This window comes from Triticum dicoccoides, chromosome 1A (genome assembly GCF_002162155.2).
Source record: "Triticum dicoccoides isolate Atlit2015 ecotype Zavitan chromosome 1A, WEW_v2.0, whole genome shotgun sequence".
NCBI classification, from domain to species: domain Eukaryota; kingdom Viridiplantae; phylum Streptophyta; class Magnoliopsida; order Poales; family Poaceae; genus Triticum; species Triticum dicoccoides.
In genome coordinates this window covers 466,719,190-466,739,917 of record NC_041380.1, presented here as the reverse complement: position 1 = coordinate 466,739,917, position 20,728 = coordinate 466,719,190, and positions in this window count along the sequence as shown.

Sequence of the window (20,728 nt, the reverse complement as noted above, 5' to 3'; positions counted from 1 at the left end):
GCGAAGGGAGGAAAGAAAAGGAAGGCCGCCCCAAGGGGGAAGGCCGAAGGGTCCAAGAAGAGGAAGACCCCTCCGCCGGACTACGCCCCCGACGCCGACGAGGATGAAGAGGAGTGGCCGGACAGGGCCAGGCGTCCGGCAAAATCGTAAGTGTTCGGATACCAGAGTAACTCATGATATTCCTTTTGTTGCACAGCTTTCCCTAATGTCGAATATAATCATGCAGCCCGCCCCGGGCCGATCTCAACGAGTCGTCGAGCGGCTCCCTGGATTCATCGGACATGAACTCAGTTCCGCCTGTTGTCTCCCCCCGCACTGCAGATGATGCCGAAGTGGTGTCACAACGAGCTCCGGGGCAGGAGGAGGTGGTCCTGGAGGAGCCGCAAGGCGACCTCCCGGACTCCAGGAGTAAAGGGGACAAGACCCCCCAGGGCTCCAAGTCCGGCTTTGATCCGGACACCGTGCTAGAATCTTCAATGATTCTGGACCGCGGCAGGCGAACTCCTTCCAAGAGGAGCAAGCCTTCTGAGCCGGCAGCCTCTGTCCAACCGGAGGTGCCGGACAATCTGCTGGAGGTGCTTGAAGGCGCCTCCATCGACGAGGAGCACTGTACTATTATGAGTACGGTGATCCAGAAGGTTCAGTCTGCCAAGAGTGGACTGAGTGAAGCTTGTGCTAGCCTCCTAACAGGCTTCGAGGTAAGTAAAAAATATGTAAAAATATTACCGCATAGACAGTAGCCCCTGATGCTCTGTTTGGCGTTCGGAAAGAAAAGCCGAATAGAGGATCTATTAAATTTTGCAGGAGTCTAACAATAAAGAGTCAATATGCGTATGCAGGCTTCACTGCTATCCACCGCCGCACTGACTGCGGAGGTGGGTGTCCTAAAGCAGGATCTCGAGTGGACCGAGCAAGAGCTCGGCCTTGCCAAGCGGCAACTCGAGGAGAAAGAAGGTAAGAAATACCTTACAAAAAAAGGTGCCTATAGAGAGGCGTGATTGCAAAAAATAACAGGATTGTACTGTTTATTGTAGGGGCCACGAGTGAGGTGGCGACCCTCAAGCAGGCGCTGTCCGAGGCCAAAAATAAAACGGTCGCAGAGCGCACCGAGCGAGAGAAACTTGGGGCTCAGGTCGGTGAGGTGCAGCAAGAGCTTCAGGCTCTCATGAAAAAACATGAGAGTTTGGAGCTTGAGTCAAAGACCCAAGCGTCCGAGCTCGCGACGGCCCTTGAGACTGCCAAGTCTGCCAAGGCCGAAGTCCAAAAGGCCCACCAAGAGTTGGAGGAGGTGAAAAAGATAGCAGCGGGTAAGGCATTCTTCATGCAAAGCAGAAATATAAAAGTAAACTACTTGTTACTTACCCGAATCTGGAGCTCTCCAGGGGCATTCGCAGATCTTCCCCGCAGCGTATCCGACGCCGCCGCATTCTATTGAGCTGAAGAGGGCAGCTCGACGGAGAAGGTGTTCTGGTCTCAGTATGCTGAGGCCGGACACCCTGTGCCCTTGAGCGACCAGCTGAAACAGCTGGTCGAGCTCCACAAGGCGGCCGAACAGGCCATGAAAGGCTTCATAGTTCGGCTGTGGCCCGGAGAGGCCCTGCCTGGGAGCTACTTCGGGCTGGTGCGTCGGCTGGTGGAGGCCTGTCCAAGGCTCGAGGTCATCAAGCGCTCCGTCTGCATCGAGGGTGCCTGTAGGGCCCTTGCCCGTGCGAAGGTGCACTGGGGTAAGCTAGATGGTGAAAAGCTTGTGAGGGACGGGCCGCCGCAGGGGAAGGAGCATCGCAAGCCCGAGAACTATTACAAGGATGTTCTTGCAGGTGCCCGCCTTGTGGCAGATGAATGTACCAAGGATGTAATTTTTGAATGAACTCGCTCGATTTTATCCTGTGCGCTGAAAACTTGTTCATATGCGCTAAGAAATGCTTATTGAATTTAAAATATTATTTTCTGTGCGGCCGTTTATCAAAAATTGAGAGATGGCCAGTCGTCGGCTTCTGCCCCCATGCCACTAGTGCTGGGGTGTTCGGTGATAAACCTGTGCGCTCTTTTTCCCATGTTTGGGTCCTTCGAGGGAGGCGCTCAGCATGATGAACCAGGCAATCGGACTATAATGCTTGAACACTCTCACTTAGCCATAGAACTTTATATTTTAAATTTCGGCGAAGCCCCTAGTTTGGAAGACCGAGTTCGGGGCGCTATCCACGCCTTGGCTGGGGTTATCCAGCTCCTCGCTCGAAGCGGCATAAGTCTTTAGGGACTCGAAAAACCTCTCGAACAGCGACCGGTCTCTCGCCTCATCATGATAGTCAATTTTAGCTTTCTCCACTGAGGTTCTTAACCCAGCTTAACCGGGGCACAATCGCAGTGGTTCTCCTAGTGCTACCTTAGCCGATATAGCGGAACGTAAGGCACCAAAACATAGGAGCCGGGCAAACCCAACTATTGACCCAAATCATGATTCGGAGCCGATGCATATAGTGCTATAAGTTTGGGGTGCCACACTTGTGAAAGTGTACGGACTTCTCACACCATGTTAAAGGGTACTAAAGTCCCTGGCGTACTTGCCGTACCACAGTGTACGGGTGCAACATGTCACAAATGAACATATATAAAAGAGAGTAATGCAAAAAATAGACAAAAAGCTACGCATTGTTTATAGAGAGGCTATTTATCAAAGCCGAACGATACAAATAGTGCGGTAAGCAAAAGATATTGGACTATTCAGTATGTCCTGACCAGGGGCAGGCCGTGGAATTGTATTTAAAACAGGTATACCGCTCGTAACAGAGACCACCTGGGAGTTCCATAATGCGGCATGGCTTGTCTGCCTCCCTGGATCTTGCATCGTTTGTGCGGCAGTCGAATTGCCGAACAGGTCGTCCGAAGTATGGAGTCCTGAAAGTAAGAAAAAATTAAAAAAGAATCCGGCAGCCCCTAGTACGTTTTAAGCCGTATTTTGGGCGTGCCGTTATTGTGCCCCTTCCCCTGTGCCCATGGTATTTCCAGGGCGTAGTTATGTACGCGAGGTACTGGTTTCGCTATGTTGCGAAAGCTGGGGTTGGGGCTGCATTTCTACGCTTGCTCAGAGCGTGCCAGGCGGTCCTGCTGTGGATTACTCCGGGCGCGCTTGGCAGTGTCTGGCATTTTAATGGCCGGACTGGAGAATTGCCTGAGAAGGCTACTTTGTACCTCTGCTGCGAGAGCCGCCGTATGCTCCTCCGTACGGAGGGAGCGTTCGGTGTTTCCGTTGACCGTAATTACTCCTCGAGGGCCTGGCATCTTGAGCTTGAGATATGCGTAGTGCGGCACCGCATTGAACTTTGCGAATGCGGTTTGTCCGAGCAGGGCGTGATAGCCGCTGCGAAACGGGACTATATCGAAGATCAACTCTTCGCTTTGGAAATTGTCCGGGGATCCGAAGACCACGTCAAGTGTTACTGAGCCTGTACAGTTGGCTTCTACACCTGGTATAACGCCTTTAAAGGTCATTCTTGTGGGTTTAATCCTTGAGGGATCTATGCCCATTTTCCGCACTGTATCCTGATAAAGCAGGTTCAGGCTACTGCCGCCGTCCATGAGGACTCTTGTGAGATGAAATCCGTCGATGATTGGGTCGAGAACCAATGCGGCGAAGCCGCCATGACGGATGCTAGTGGGATGGTCCCTTCGATCAAAAGTGAGCGGGCAGGAGGACCATGGGTTGAACTTTGGGGCGACTGGCTCCATCGCGTATACATCCCGTAGCGCATGCTTCCGCTCCCGCTTGGGAATGTGGGTTGCGTATATCATGTTCACCGCCCGCACTTGTGGGGGAAAGCCCTTCTGTCCATTGTTGTTCGGCGGCTTGGGCTCCTCGTCATCGCTATGCAGCCCCTTGTCTCTGTTTTCGGCCCTTAACTTGCCTGCCTGCTTGAACACCCAACAATCCCTGTTAGTGTGATTGGCTGGCCTTTCGGGGGTGCCATGTATCTGGCACAAGCGATCGAGTATTCGGTCCAAACTGGACGGGCCCTGAGTATTCTTTTTGAAAGCCTTTTTCTGCTGACCGGATTTATAGCCTTTGAATCCAGCATTGACTGCCGTGTCTTCATTGCTGTCGCTGTTAACGCGGCGCTTTTGCTTATTCCGACGTGTCCTGCCACTTTTGTCCTTGGTATCTGAATTACCAGGGTTCTTCGATAAGTTGTTACTGTGAGCTAGCCAGCTGTCTTCTCCCGGGCAAAAGCGGGTCATGAGTGTCGTGAGGGCTGCCATGGATTTCGGCTTTTCCTGTCCCAGGTGCCGGGCAAGCCACTCGTCGCGGATGTTATGTTTGAAGGTTGCTAGGGCCTCTGCGTCCGGACAGTCGACTATCTGGTTTTTCTTTGTTAGGAACCGTGTCCAGAATTGTCTGGCCGATTCTTCTGGCTGCTAAATTATGTGGCTTAAGTCGTTGGCATCCGGCGGTCGCATGTAAGTGCCCTGGAAGTTGTCGAGGAATGCGGCTTCCAGGTCCTCCCAAGAACCGATTGAGTCTGCTGGCAGGCTGTTGAGCCAATGCCGGGCTGGTCCTTTAAGTTTGAGCGGGAGGTATTTGATGGCGTGTAGATCATCGCCGCGTGCCATGTGGATGTGAAGGAGATAATCCTCTATCCATACCGCCGGGTCTGTTGTGCCATCGTATGATTCGATGTTTATGGGTTTGAAACCCTCTGGGATTTTATGATCCATTACTTCATTCGTGAAGCATAGCGGGTGTGCGGCGCCTCTGTACTGGGCTATATCACGACGCAGCTCGGAAGAGCTATGTCTGTTGTGTTCGGCCCGGCCGAATTTGTTGTATCCGGAGTGAAGATCATTGTCACATGCCGTAGGGCGCCTGCGCGATCCGTAGATCGATCTTGTTTGTCTTGCCTTATCCTCCAGTATGTCTCGCAGGTCGGGTGCATTTTCCCGTGCCTTAGTTGAGCGGCGTCGGGCATGGCTTGGGTGGAGGGCTGACAGGCCTCTCTGTCGCGGCCGCGAGGTGGCTGGTCTGCCATGTCATGCGCTAGTGATGTAGGTGCTTCCTCCTCTGATCGGGGTAGCGGCCTGCGCTTCGGGTAACTCTTGAAGGGGCGTTCGAGTTCGTACTCTTCGGCCGCAAGGTCTTCAGTCCATCTGTCAGCTAGCAATTCTTGGGCAGCTCTAAGTTGTTGCTACTTTTTCTTGAGGCTGCTTGCCGTAGCTAAAAGCCTGCGTTTAAAACACTCTTGTTCGGCGAGGTCTGATGGTATGATGAATTCGTCGTCATCGAGGCTAGCCTCGTCTTCGGAGGGAGGCGTATAGTTATCATCCTCGACCTCTCGGTCTGCCACTCTTTCATGAGGGCTGGTTTCTCCATCTTCCTGTGCCAAATTTTGCTGAGGTGGGTGTTCTTCGGCGCTATCCGGGGTAGTATTATCTCCCATGCCGGAATCACCGTTTTTGCTTTGGCGGGATTTAGAGCGGCGCCGCTGACACCGGTGCTTTTGCTGTTTCTTGGGGGCGTCATCCCCCACTGTTCCATTGCCATCTCCATCTTTTGGAGTATCCACCATATATATGTCATATGACGAGGTGGCCTTCCAGCGCCCTACAGGTGTTGGTTCTTGTTCGTCTCCTGCATCGTCGTCCATGCCGTCGATGTCTTCGGAATCGAAGTCAAGCGTGTCGGTTAAGTCGTCGACAGTGGCTACGAAGTGGGTGGTGGGTGGGCTTTGAATTTTTTCGTCGTCCGTATCCCAACCTTGCTGACCATAGTCCGGCCAGGGCTCTCCTGATAAAGAGAGAGACTTTAGAGAATTCAGGATGTCGCTGAAGGGCGAGTGCTAAAAGATGTCCGCGGCGGTGAACTCCATGATCGGCGCCCAATCGGATTCGATCGGCAGGGGCGCGGGGGGCTCGGAGATCGGAGAGGAATCCAGATCCTCGGAGTCACAGGCCATGCGGAGTGTGGGGCTGGAGTTCGGCTCAATCGCCTCTGAGATCACAGCCCCTGAGGCAGCGTCTAACCGCTGATCCTCGATCGGTGCAGTAGGCTCCGAATTGGTCGAAACCGATAAGTGTGCGGCCTCCAAGGCGCTGTTCGGTGGCAGAGCTATATCATGCCCATCGAGACAGTGCGGCGCGCTTGGCTGTGGCTCGAATCCGTCGAAGATCAAGTCCCCGCGGATGTCAGCCGTGTAGTTTAGGCTTCCAAACCTGACCTGATGGCCAGGGGCGTAGCTTTTGATCTGCTCAAGGTGGCCAAGCGGATTGGCCCACAATGCGAAGCCGTCGAAGACGAAGATCTGTCCGGGGAAAAAAGTCTCACCCTGGACTGCATCATTGTTGATGATCGAAGGAGCCATCGGGCCTAAAAGCGACGACACAGAGGAACTCTCAATGAAAGCACTAATGTCGGTGTCAAAACCGGCGGATCTCGGGTAGGAGGTCCCGAACTGTGCGTCTAGGCCGGATGGTAATAGGAGGCAGGGAACACTTTGTTTTACCCAGGTTCGGGCCCTCTCGATGGAGGTAATACCCTACTCCTGCTTGATTAATATTGATGATATGGGTAGTACAAGAGTAGATCTACCACGAGATCAAGGAGGCTAAATCCTAGAAGCTAGCATATGGTATGATTGTTGTGTATGGAGTTGATCGCCTACGGACTACAACCCTCCGGTTTATATAGACACCGGATAGGGTTAGGGTTACATAAAGTCGGTTACAATGATAGGAGATCTCGAATATCCGCATCGCCAAGCTTGCCTTCCACGCCAAGGAAAGTCCCATCCGGACACGGGACGAAGTCTTCAATCTTGTACCTTCATAGTCCAGGAGTCCGGCTGAAGATATAGTGCGGCTACCCGAACACCCCCTAATCCAGGACTCCCTCATGCATAAAAGGATAAACATCACATGCAATCAATATGTTACATGATATGGCCTTTATCATATCTTGTGCTTTTGATCTCCATCTCTAAAGCACCGCCATGATATGCATCATCACCGACATGACACCATGATCTCCACCATTGTGTAGTCATGTTGTTTTCTCCACCAACTATTGCTAACTCGTAGCGATAAAGTAAATCAATTACATGGTGTTTAAAGATTGACACACAGGTCATACAATATATTAAAGAAAACCCTATGGCTTCTGCCGGTTTGTTGGTGCAACAAACCCTGGGTCTGTTGCCCAGACTGTGCACAGGCAGGGGGACGAGATTGAAGCACCAACCCAAGTCAGAGTACAAGGGACTAAGAGGTTCGAAGGACCAACATGTAGATCGGAGGGACCAAGATCAAGCTAGAGAAGCAAGACACCATCAGGAGAAGGGCCTCCTTTGCCGGGCAGGCGAGCTCGGAAAGGGGCGAGGCCACCCCCGGAAGAAGACGTCCAAGACGTCTCGGCAGGGCCTGCCCGGACACACGGAAGCAAAACCACCTCACCAACTACTCCACCATGACCCATGTCGTCATCAGTGCGGTGTCAAGCCGCAAAGTGACTAAGTGGCAGCCATTTGCCACATGGTAGCCTCTCCCTACAGGAAATACCTACAGATGACACCCGTCCTGCGACATGTCAAGCAAGCAGGCGTGGAGCTGGCGGGATAGCCCGGCAAGCCTTGTCGGGCAACCAACGATGTGACGTTGAGCGGTGCACTTAATGCACCTTGTCAGCCTGCAGAGTTAGGTATGATAGCACTGTTTGCTATCTTATTAGTGCGTAATGACTACTTTGCCATTGTGGTAACCCCTTGATCTATAAAAGGAGGCCCATGGCAACCATAGAAGGGGTTAGAAGGTTGGGTAACTCACACCACCATACACGCGTAGCCACTGCTGCCCTGAGGCAACCCCTGCCGGGCGAGTGTACTATGCTCCATCACCACCTTTCCACGATCAATCCACCAAAGCAGGAGTAGGGTTTTATGCCTCGCGGCGGCCCGAACCTGGGTAAAAATGTCTGCGTAATCTCTGTCATGCTGCCCCACGCTTTTCTACTCTTCATGCAATGCGACGCCCCCCTGCCGAACCAGCAAGGGGCCTTCTGGTCCCATGGGTGGCCATGGTTTCCCGCGACATCTTTGACGCACCAGGTAGGGGGGTCGCTTGCGTGAACCTGAAGGTGTGTGCAACGCGTCATCTTCATCACCATCTTCATCTTCGACGGCGCCATCGACCATGGTGCCCAAAAAGAAACCCGGTTCTTCGCCTCATCCATCCACCTCGAAGGCTCTATCACCCATGGCCTCTAACGCTCCGGGGGCGCGGAGACACACGAGGATGCAGACACTGCTGGGGATGTGGTCGGAGCAGGCAGCACTGTCACCACTTCCCCCATGGCCGAAGCAGGAGAAGGAGACATCGGTGGAGAGCAGCATCAGCAACACCCCGAGGCCATGCTCCACAAGGTTCGGGTGAAGGGGTTACTCCATCTGCGCCCCTTTATCCCACCGATGGGCACAGTCGCAGCAACGGCGCTCAGACCGGGCCGAATCGCCGCCCTCCGGCCGCTCCCACCACAGGTGCGGCCGCAGTGCGTGCACCTCCCCCGGGATGGGTCGACCAAGCCGCTGCACCCGACGGAGCCGCTGGCCCTCGAGCACCTTCACCACACCACCCTGCCATCCAGGTGGTCGCCCCGCAGTAGCAGGGGCGTAGTGGTGCCGCCGCTGGCACCGTCAGGAGCTGAGCGATGGTGTGATCAACTTCATCATCACCCATGCCAAGTACAGCCTCGGAGGCCAGGGCGCGGGCTCATCTGCTGCTGAGGTTTCCGCTAGCGGCTGAGCAGATGGACGAATGGCGTGCCACCATCCAAAGTCTGCTCGGTTTCGCCGAAGCTGGGGGCTCACAGCGAGCTGGCCCTCCACGGCCTCCCCAAGCAACAGCAACGGCTCATGCTGCTGACCATACGGAAGGGGCCATCCACACGGTGCAGTCCCCGCCACGGCAGCTAGCGCGAGTGCAACAGAATCAAGGCCCCGACAACGTATCGATGGCCTCTTATGATCCTCGAGCGCGTCCAGGTCAATGACAAGCCCCGAAGGATAGGTGGAGAGGAGACACGTGCGTCATTGTTGAGCAATGCTGCGATGACCACCATTGGACCAATGGGTGTGACAGCCCCGATATCAATGAGCCCACACTCGGTATTGGCGGGTGCCTACCTTTCGAGGTTGGCTGCCCTGCCTTTACTCATGAGATGCGGCAAGTCCGTTGGCCATCCGTTCGCACGTTCAAGCCAGAGATCCTTGAGAAGTACAATGGGAGGCTGAACCCGGCAGAGTTTCTGAGCATCTACACCATCACTGTTCAGGCTGCCGGGGGAAGAGATGAGAAGGTTTTTGCCAACTACTTCCCTTTGGCTCTCAAGTCCAATGTGAGGTCTTGGCTGATGCACCTGCTAGAGAACTCCATTTCACCATGGGCAGACCTGTGCCATGAGTTCATCGGCGCCTTCACCGGTGGCCATCAAGAGCCGGGTCGACCCAGCGACTTGCAGCTCCTCCAACAGAAGGAAGGAGAAACTGTCTGTAAGTATTTACAGAGATTCAGTGAAGTTCATAAAAACATCCCAAATATCCATCCGGCAGCCGTGATAGTGATACGTCCATTTTGCATCATGCTTTTATATCGATATTTAATGCATTATGGGCTGTTATTACACATTATGTCACAATACTTATGTCTTTCTCTCTCTTATTTTACAAGGTTCACATGAAGAGGGAGAATGCTGGCAGCTGGAATTCTGGGCTGGAAAAGGAGCAAATATTAGAGACCTATTCCGCATAACTCCAAAAGTCCTGAAACTCCACGAAAGTCAGTTTTGGATTATATAAAAAATATTGGGCGAAGAAAGAACCAGAGGGGGGCCACCCACCGTCCACGAGGGTGGGGGGCGCGCCCCCCTGCCTCGTGCCCCCCTGGAAGGCCTCCGGCGCCCATCTTTTTCTATATTAAGTCTTTCGCCTTGGAAAAATAGAGAGGAAGCTTTCAGGAAGAAGCGCCGCCATCTCAAGGCGGAACCTTGGTGGAACCAATCTAGGGCTCCGGCAGAGCTGTTCTGGCGGGGAAACATCCCTCCGGGAGGGGGAAATCGTCACCATCATCATCACCATCGATCCTCTCATCCAGAGGGGGTCAATCTCCATCAACATCTTCACTAGCACCATCTCCTCTCAAACCCTAGTTCATCTCTTGTATCTGATCTTTGTCTCAAAACCTCGGATTGGTACATGTGGGTTGCTAGTAGTGTTGATTACTCCTTGTAGTTGATGCTAGTTGGTTTATTCAGCGGAAGATTATATGTTCAGATCCTTTATGCATATTAATACCCCCCTGATAATGAACATGAATATGATTGGTGAGTAGTTACGTTTGTTCCTGAGGACATGGGAAAAGTCTTGCTATAAGTAGTCATGTGAATTTGGTATTCGTTCGATATTTTGATGAGATGTATGTTGTCTCTCCTCTAGTGGTGTCATGTGAACGTCGACTACATGACACTTCACCATTGTTTGGGCCTAGGGGAAGGCATTGGGAAGTAATAAGTAGATGATGGGTTGCTAGAGTGACAGAAGCTTAAACCCTAGTTTATGCGTTGCTTCGTAAGGGGCTGATTTGGATCCACATGTTTCATGCTATGGTTAGGTTTACCTTAATACTTATTTTGTAGTTGCGGATGCTTGAAAGAGGGGTTAATCATAAGTGGGATGCTTGTCCAAGGAAGGGCAGTACCCAAGCACCGGTCCACCCACATATCAAATTATCAAAGTAACGAATGCGAATCATATGAGCATGATGAAAACTAGCTTGACGATAATTCCCATGTGTCCTCGGGAGTGTTTCCCTTTATATAAGAGTTTGTCCAGGCTTGTCCTTTGCTACAAAAAGGATTGGTCCACCTTGCTGCACCTTGTTTACTTTTGTTACTTTTTACCCATTACAAATTACCTTATCACAAAACTATCTATTACCGATAATTTCAGTGCTTGCAGAGAATACCTTACTGAAAAGTGCTTATCATTTCCTTCTGCTCCTCGTTGGGTTCGACACTCTTACTTATCGAAAGGACTATGATAGATCCCCTATACTTGTGGGTCATCAAGACTCTTTTCTGGTGCCATTGCCATGGAGTGAAGCACCTTTGGTAGGTGGAATTTGGTAAGGAAAACTTTATATAGTGTGCTGAAATTTATTGTCACTTGTTACTATGGAAAGTAATCCTTTGAGGGGCTTGTTTGGGGTATCTTCACCCCGACCAATAGAGAAAAGAGTTGCTCCTTAACCTACTGAACCTACTGAAAATGTTTACTTTGAAATTCCTTCAGGTATGATAGAGAAACTGCTAGCTAATCCTTTTACAGGAGATGGAACATTACATCCCGATTTGCACTTAATCTATGTGGATGAAGTTTCTGGATTATTTAAGCTTGCAGGCATGCCCGAGGATGTTATCAAGAAGAAGGTCTTCTATTTATCTTTGAAGGGAAATGCATTGACATGGTTTAGGCTATGCGATGATATTGGATCATGGAACTACAACCGATTGAAATTGAAATTTCATCAGAAGTTTTACCCTATGCATCTGGTTCATCGTGATCATAATTATATATGTAATTTTTGGCCTCACAAAGGAGAAAGTATCGCTCAAGCTTGGGGGAGGCTTAAGTCAATGCTATATTCATTCCCCAATCATGAGCTCTCAAGAGAAATTATTATTCAAAATTTTTATGCTCGGCTTTCTCTCAATAATCGCTCCATGCTCGATACTTCTTATACTAGTTCTTTTATGATAAAGACTATTGAATTCATATGGGATTTATTGGAAAGAATTAAATGCAACTCTGAAGATTGGGAACTCGGCAAAGGTAAGGAGTCGGGTATAACACCTAAGTTTGATTGTGTTAAATATTTTATGGATACCGATGCTTTTCGTGAATTTAGCACTAAATATGGACTTGACTCTGAGATAGTAGCTTCTTTCTATGAATCATTTGCTACTCATGTTGATCTCCCTAAGGAGAAGTGGCTTAAATATCATCCTCCCATTGAAGTAAAAGTAGTTGAACCTATTAAAGTTGAGGAAAAGACTATCACTTATAATGTTGATCCTATTGTTCCTACCGCTTATATTGAGAAACCACCTTTCCCTGCTAGAATAAAGGATCATGCTAAAGCTTCAACTGTGGTTCGTAAGAGTAATACAAGAACACCTACACCCCCTGAGAAAATTAAAGTTGAACCTAGTATTGCTATGGTTAAATATCTCTTGGTCGATAATATTGATGGGCATGTTATTTACTTCTCTGATGAAGCTGCTAGAATTGCTAGACTAGATACTAAAAATAAACATAGACCTGTTGAGGGAGTCCTGGATTAGGGGGTGTTCGGGTAGCCGCACTATATCTTCAGCCGGACTCCTGGACTATGAAGGTACAAGATTGAAGACTTCGTCCCGTGTCCGGATGGGACTTTCCTTGGCGTGGAAGGCAAGCTTGGCGATGCGGATATTCGAGATCTCCTATCATTGTAACCGACTTTATGTAACCCTAACCCTATCCGGTGTCTATATAAACCGGAGGGTTGTAGTCCGTAGGCGATCAACTCCATACACAACAATCATACCATATGCTAGCTTCTAGGATTTAGCCTCCTTGATCTCGTGGTAGATCTACTCTTGTACTACCCATATCATCAATATTAATCAAGCAGGAGTAGGGTATTACCTCCATCGAGAGGGCCCGAACCTAGGTAAAACAAAGTGTTCCCTGCCTCATGTTACCATCCGGCCTAGACGCACAGTTCGGGATCCCCTACCCGAGATCCGCCGGTTTTGACACCGACACCTATTGTAGGAATGCCTGTTATTTCTGTTAAAATAGGACATCACTGTTATCATGGATTATGTGATATGGGTGCTAGTGCTAGTGCAATACCTCATTCTTTATATAAAGAAATTATGCATGATATTGCACGTGTTGAGATAGAAGATATTGATGTTACTATTAAGCTTGCCAATAGAGATACTATTTCACCAGTTGGGATTGTTAGAGATGTTGAAGTCTTGTGTGGGAAAGTTAAATATCCCACTAATTTTCTTGTTCTTGGTTCCCCACAAGATGACTTTTGTCCCATTATATTTGGTAGACCCTTCTTGAATACTGTTAATGCTAAGATAGACTGCAAAAAGGATGTTGTTACTGTTGGTTTAGGGGATATGTCTCATGATTTTAATTTTTCTAAATTTCATAGAAAACCCCATGATAAAGAATTGCCTAGTAAAGATGACATTATTGGTCTTGCTTCTAATTCCATACCTCCTAAGGATCCTTTAGAACAATATTTGCTAGACCATGAAAATGATATGTTTATGAATGAAAGAAGGGAAATAGATGAAGTATTCTTTAAGATGGGACCTCTTTTGAAACACAATTTGCGTGTTGAAATTCTAGGGGATCCTCCTCCACCCAAGGGTGATCCCGTGTTTGAGCTTAAACCATTACATGATACTCTTAAATATGCTTATCTTGATGAAAAGGAGATATATCCTGTTATGATTAGTGCTAAACTTTCAGAGCGGGAAGAAGAGAGATTATTGAAAACTCCAAAGAAGCACCGTGCTGCTATTGGATATACTCTTGATGATCTTAAGGGCATTAGTCCCACTCTATCTCAGCACAAAATAAAATTGGAGAAAGATGCTAAACCGGTTGTTGATCACCAACGACGGTTAAATCCTGAGATGAAAGAAGTGGTAAGAAATGAAATACTAAAGCTTCTGGAGGCATCTATAATTTATCCTGTTGCTGATAGTCAGTGGGTACGTCAAGTCCATGGTGTCCCTAAGAAGGGAGGTATTACCGTTGTTCCTAATGATAAAGATGAATTGATTCCACAGAGAACTGTGACAGGTTGTAGAAAGGTAATTGATTTCCGCAAATTAAATAAAGCTACTAGAAAAGATCATTACCCTTTACCTTTTATTGATCAAATGCTAGAAAGATTATCCAAACATACACATTTTTTCTTTCTAGATGGTTATTCTGGTTTCTCTCAAATACCTGTGTCAAAAGAGGATCAGGAAAAGACCACTTTTACTTGCCCTTTCGGTACCTTTGCTTATAGGTGTATGCCTTTTGGTTTATGTAATGCACCTGCTACCTTTCAAAGATGTATGACGGCTATATTCTCTGACTTTTGTGAAAATATTGTTGAGGTTTTTATGGATGATTTATTTGTGTATGGAACTTCTTTTGATGATTGCTTAAGCAACCTTGATCGAGTTTTGTAGAGATGTGAAGAAACTAATGTTGTCTTGAATTGGAGAAGTGCCACTTTATGGTTAATGAAGGTATTGTTTTGGGGCATAAAGTTTCTGAAAGAGGTATTGAAGTGGATAAATCTAAAGTTGATCCTCTTGAAAAGATGTCATGTCCTAAGGACATTAAAGGTATAAGATGTTTCCTTGGTCATGCCGGTTTTTATAGGAGGTTCATTAAAGACTTCTCAAAAAAATTTAGGCCTCTGACTAATCTTTTACAAAAATACTTTTGTCTTTGATGATGATTGTCTAGAAGCATTTGAAATACTTAAGAAAGCCTTGATTTCTGCACCTATTGCTCAGCCTCCTGATTGGAATTTACCCTTTGAAATTATGTGTGATGCTAGTGATTATGTTGTAGGTGTTGTTCTAGGACAAAGAGTTGATAAGACATTAAATGTTATCCAGTATGCTAGTAAAACTCTAGACAGTGCCCAGAGAAATTATGCTACTACTGAAAAGGAATTTTTGGCAGTTGTATTTGCTTGTGATAAGTTCAGACCTTATATTGTGGATTCTAAAGTAAATGTTCACATTGGTCATGCTGCTATTAAATATCTTATGGAAAAGAAAGATGCTAAAGCTAGACATATTAGATGGGTTCTCCTACTACAAGAATTTGATTTGCATATTATTGATAGAAAGGGAGCTGAGAACCCCGTTGCAGACAACTTGTCTAGGTTAGAAAATGTTCTTGATGACCCACTACCTATAGATGATAGCTTTCCTGATGAACAATTAGCTGTCATAAATGCTTCTCGTACTGCTCCATGGTATGCTGGTTATGCTAATTACATTGTTGCTAAATTTATACCACCTAGTTTCACATACCAGCAAAAGAAAAAAATTCTATGACTTAAGACATTACTTCTGGGATGACCCACACCTTTATAAAGAAGTAGTAGATGGTGTTATTAGACATTGTGTACCTGAGCATGAACAAGAACAGATCCTACGCAAGTGTCACTCCGAGGCTTATGGAGGACCCCACACTAGAGATACAACTGCACATAAGGTATTGCAATCCAGTTTTTATTGGCCTACTCTCTTCAAGGATGCCCGTAAGTTTGTCTTGTCTTGTGATGAATGTCAAAGAATTGGTAATATTAGTAGACGTCAAGAAATGCCTATGAATTATTCACTTGTTATTGAACCATTTGATGTTTGGGGCTTTGATTATATGGGACCATTTCCTTCCTCTAATGGGTATACACATATTTTAGTTGTTGTTGATTACATTACTAAGTGGGTAGAAGCTATTCCAACTAGTAGTGCTGATCATAACACCTCTATTAAGATGCTTAAAGAAGTTATTTTTCCGAGGTTTGGAGTCCCTAGATACTTAATGACTGATGGCGGTTCACATTTTATTCATGGTGCTTTTCGTAAAATGCTTCCTAAGTATGATGTTAATCATAGAATTGCATCTCCATACCACCCACAGTCTAGTGGTCAAGTAGAACTGAGTAATAAAGTGCTTAAATTAATTTTGCAAAAGACTATTAATAGATCTAGAAAGAATTGGTCCAAGAAACTTGATGATGCATTATGGGCCTATAGAACTGCATATAAAAATTCTATGGGTATGTCTCTGTATAAGATGGTTTATGGAAAAGCGTGTCACTTACCTCTTGAACTAGAACATAAGGCATATTGGGCCATTAAAGAGCTCAATTATGATTTCAAACTTGCCGGTGAGAAGAGACTATTTGACATTAGCTCACTTGATGAGCGGAGAACCCAGTCCTATGAAAATGCCAAACTATTTAAAGAAAAGGTTAAAAGATGGCATGACAAAAGGATACAAAAATGTGAGTTTAATGTAGGTGATTATGTTCGGTTATACAACTCTCACTTAAGTTTTTGTAGGAAAACTCCTCTCTAAATGGGAAGGTCCTTACGTTATCGAGGAAGTCTATCATTCCGGTGCCATAAAAATCAACAACTTCGAAGGCACAAATCCGAGGGTGGTGAACGGTCAAAGAATCAAACATTATATCTCAGGTAATCCCATAAATGTTGAAACCAATGTTATTGACACCGTAACCCCGGAGTACATAAAGGGACACTTTCCAAAATGTTTCAGACTCCGAAAAGGAATAGGTATGTGGTACGGTAACTAAACCGACTCCAAAACAATTCTAATAGAAAATTTTCCCTATTTTGGAATATTTAAGAAAATAGGAAAATAAGAAGCAGTCCGGGAAGGACACGAGGTGTCCACGAGGGTGGAGGGCGCGCCCTACCCCCTGGGCACGCTCCCTGCCTCGTGGGCACCTCGTGCTCCCTTCGGACTCCGTTTTGTTGCATGGTACTTCTTTTGGTTGGTAAAAATTCATTATATAATCTCCCGAAGGTTTTGACCACCGTACCACGCAAATATCCTCTGCTTTTGTTTCGAGCTGTTTTTCTCACAGATCTAGATCACCATGACGTCTCCAAGCACCCCCAAGGACAAGTTTTTCGAGAGGGTCATCAACCTCTACCTTGCGGAGGTGCTGCAACACCCTCAAACCATTGAGTTGCGTGAGGGGGTGCTGCACATCCGCGATGTTGAGGGACCAAGGAGGACCGGAAGCATGGAGACAAGACTCGAAGCAATGGAGCAACAAGTTTTCAAGTGCCAGGGGATGGTGGAACGCGGACTTGATGCCAACCACATGATGATCACGGAGTTCACCAACAACCACAAGCTGGATGCCAAGAACATTGGTGAGACCATCTTCAAGCTTCACAAGAAAATCAAGCACCTCCAAGCCCATGTTTATGATCTGCAAAACCAAAACTGTGAGTATGAATATAGATTCAAGAGGATGAGTTTGGCTGCAGATTTGAGGATCCTGGAGACTCGATCATCCTTCTATGATGGTGAGCCCATGCCTTGGAAGATGGACGGCAATTCTACATCATCAACAACTCCATCATCACTACCACCAAAGGCGAACTGAGTATTGGGTATGGGCACTCCCCTTGGCAACTGCCAAGCTTGGGGGAGTGCCCCGGTATCGTATCACCATCACACTTCTATATTTACCATTTTTCTTAGTTCGATCCTTTTGGTAATATCTTGATCTAGTAGAATAAAGTTTTAGTACGATCTAGTTTTGATTTTTGCTTTATGATCCTTCTATGTAATCGAGCCCGTGAGTAAGGATTAGTTTTGAGTCGAGGGCTTTGCTATCTTGCTATGATCTTGAGGGAATAAAATAAAGAATAAAAAGAAATAAAGAGATCATATTAATCTTATGGAGAGTAATGACTTCACATATAAAGAGTATGATGAATAAAAGTTGTTGAGAGTTGACAAACATAGTTTTGGTCATCGTTGCAATTAATAGGAAGTAATAAAGAGAGAGAGGTTTTCACATATAAATATACTATCTTGGACATCTTTTATGATTGTGAGCACGCATTAAAATATGACATGCTAAAAAGTTGATGTTGGACAAGCTAGACAACGTAGGTTATGTTTTCTTACATCCGAAATAAATTATATTGTCAAGGATTATCCAACATGTTGAGCTTGACTTTCCCCCTCATGCTAGCCAAATTATTTGCACCAAGTAGAGATACTACTTGTGCTTCCAAATATCCTTAAACCTAGTTTTGCCATGAGAGTACATCATATCTAACTATGGATTGAGTAAGATCCTTCAAGTAAGTTGTCATTGTTGCAAGCAATAAAATTGCTCTCTAAATATGTATGATCTATTAGTGTGGAGAAAATAAGCTTTATATGATCTTGTGATGTGGAAGAAATAAAAGCGACGGACTGCATAATAAAGGTCCACATCACAAGTGGCAATATAAAGTGACGTTCCTTTTCATTAAAATTTCATGCATCCAACCATAAAAACACATGACAACCTCTACTGGCCTCTACGAAGGGCCTATCTTTTTTCTTATACTTTATACAAGAGTCATGGTGATCTTCACCTTTCCTTTTTACATTTTATACTTTAGCAAGCACTATGTGTTGGAAAGATCCTGATATATATAGCCAATTGTATGTAAGATATCGTGAGCTATTATTGTTGACATTACCCTTGAGGTAAAAGGTTGGGAGGCAACACTTTAAGCCCCTATAGTTCTCTATGTCTGATTAAAACTCCATACCCATAAGTATTGCGTGAGTATTAGCAATTGTGAAAGACTAAATGATAGTTGAGTACGTGGACTTGCTGAAAATCTCTTATATTGACTCTTTCCGATGTTATGATAAATGGCAATTGCTTCAATGACTGAGATTATAGTTTGTTAGTTTTCAATGAAGTTTCTAATTCATACTTTACATTGTGAATAGATTCTTACTTTAGCATAAGAAATCATATGAAAACATATATATATATATATATATATGTTGCTGTTCTAGGAATGATCTTGATGCCCTCATGTCCATAGTTTATTTTATCGACACCCCTATCTCTAAACATGTGGACATACTTTCGATATCGGTTTCCGCTTGAGGACAAGCAAGGTCTAAGCTTGGGGGAGTTGGTACGTCCATTTTGCATCATGCTTTTATATCGATATTTATTGCATTATGGGTTGTTATTACACATTATGTCACAATACTTATGCCTTTTCTCTCTTATTTTACAAGGTTCACATGAAGACGGAGAATGTCGGTAGCTGGAATTCTGGGCTGGAAAAGGAGTAAATATTAGAGACCTATTCTGCATAACTCCAAAAGTCCTGAAACTCCACGAAAGTCAGTTTTGGAATATATAAAAATATTGGGCGAAGAAAGCACCAGAGGGGGCCACCCACCATCCACGAGGGTGGGGGGCGCGCCCTACCCCCTGGGCGCGCCCCCTGCCTCGTGGGCCCCTTGCCAGGCCTCAAGTGTCCATCTTTTGCTATATTAAGTCTTTTCCTCTTGAAAAAAATAGAGAGGAAGCTTTTGAGACGAAGTGCCGCCGTCTCGAGGCGGAACCTTGGCGGAACCAATCTAGGGCTCCGGCGGACCTATTCTGCCGGGGAAACATCCCTCGAGGAGGGGGAAATCGTCACCGTCATCATCACCATCGATCCTCTCATCGGGAGCAGGTCAATCTCCATCAACATCTTCACCAGCACCATCTCCTCTCAAACCCTAGTTCATCTCTTGTATCCGATCTTTGTCTCAAAACCTCAGATTGGTACCTGTGGGTTGTGATAACCCACAAGTATAGGGGATCACAACAGTTTTCGAGGGTAGAGTATTCAACCCAAATTTATTGATTCGATGTAAGGGGAGCCAAAGAATATTCTCAAGTATTAGCAGCTGAGTTGTCAATTCAACCACACCAGGAGACTTAATATCTGCAGCAAAGTGTTTAGTAGCAACATAATATGATAGTAGTGGTAATGGTAGTAAAAGGTAACGATAGCAAAAGTAATGTTTTTGGTATTTTGTAGTGATGATAGCAATAGCAACGGAAAAGTAAATAAGCGAAGAACAATATATGGAAAGCTCGTAGGCAATGGATCGGTGATAGAGAATTATGCCGGATGTGGTTCATCATGTAACAGTCATAACCTAGGGTGACATAGAACTAGCTCCAGTTCATCAATGTAGTGTAGGCATGTATTCCGAATATAGTCATACGTGCTTATGGAAAAGAACTTGCATGACATCTTTTGTCCTACCCTCCCGTGGCAGCGGGGTCCTAACAGAAACTAAGGGATATTAAGGCCTCCTTTTAATAGAGTACCGGAACAAAGCATTGGCACATAGTGAATACATGAACTCCTCAAACTATGGTCATCACAGCTAAGTATCCCGATTATTGTCACTTCGGGGTTAACGGATCATAACACATAATAGGTGACTATAGACTTGCAAGATAGGATCTAGGACTCTCATATATTGATGAAAACATAATAGGTTCAGATCTGAAATCATGGCTCTCGGGCCCTAGTGACAAGCATTAAGCATAGCAAAGTCATAGCAACATCAATCTCAGAACATAGTGGATAGTAGGGATCAAACCCTAACAAAACTAACTCGATTACATGGTACATCCCATCCAACCCATCACCGTCCAGCAAGCCTACGATGAAATTACTCACGCACGGCGGTGAGCATCATGAATTGGTGATGGAGGATGGTTGATGATGACGATGGCGACGGATTCCCCTCTCCGGAGCCCCGAACGGACTCCAGATCAGCCCTCCCGAGAGGTTTTAGGGCTTGGCGGCGGCTCTGTATTGTAAAACGCAATGAATTCTTCTCTCTGATTTTTTTCTCCATGAAACACAATATATAGAGTTGGAGTTGGAGTCGGAGGAGCTCCAGGGGGACCATGAGGTAGGGGGCGCGCCCTAGGGGGGCAGGCGTGCCCCCACCCTCGTGGACAGGTGGTGGGCCCCCGGCCTTCATCTTTTGCAGGTATTTTTTATATTTTCCAAAAAGTTGCTCTGTGAAGT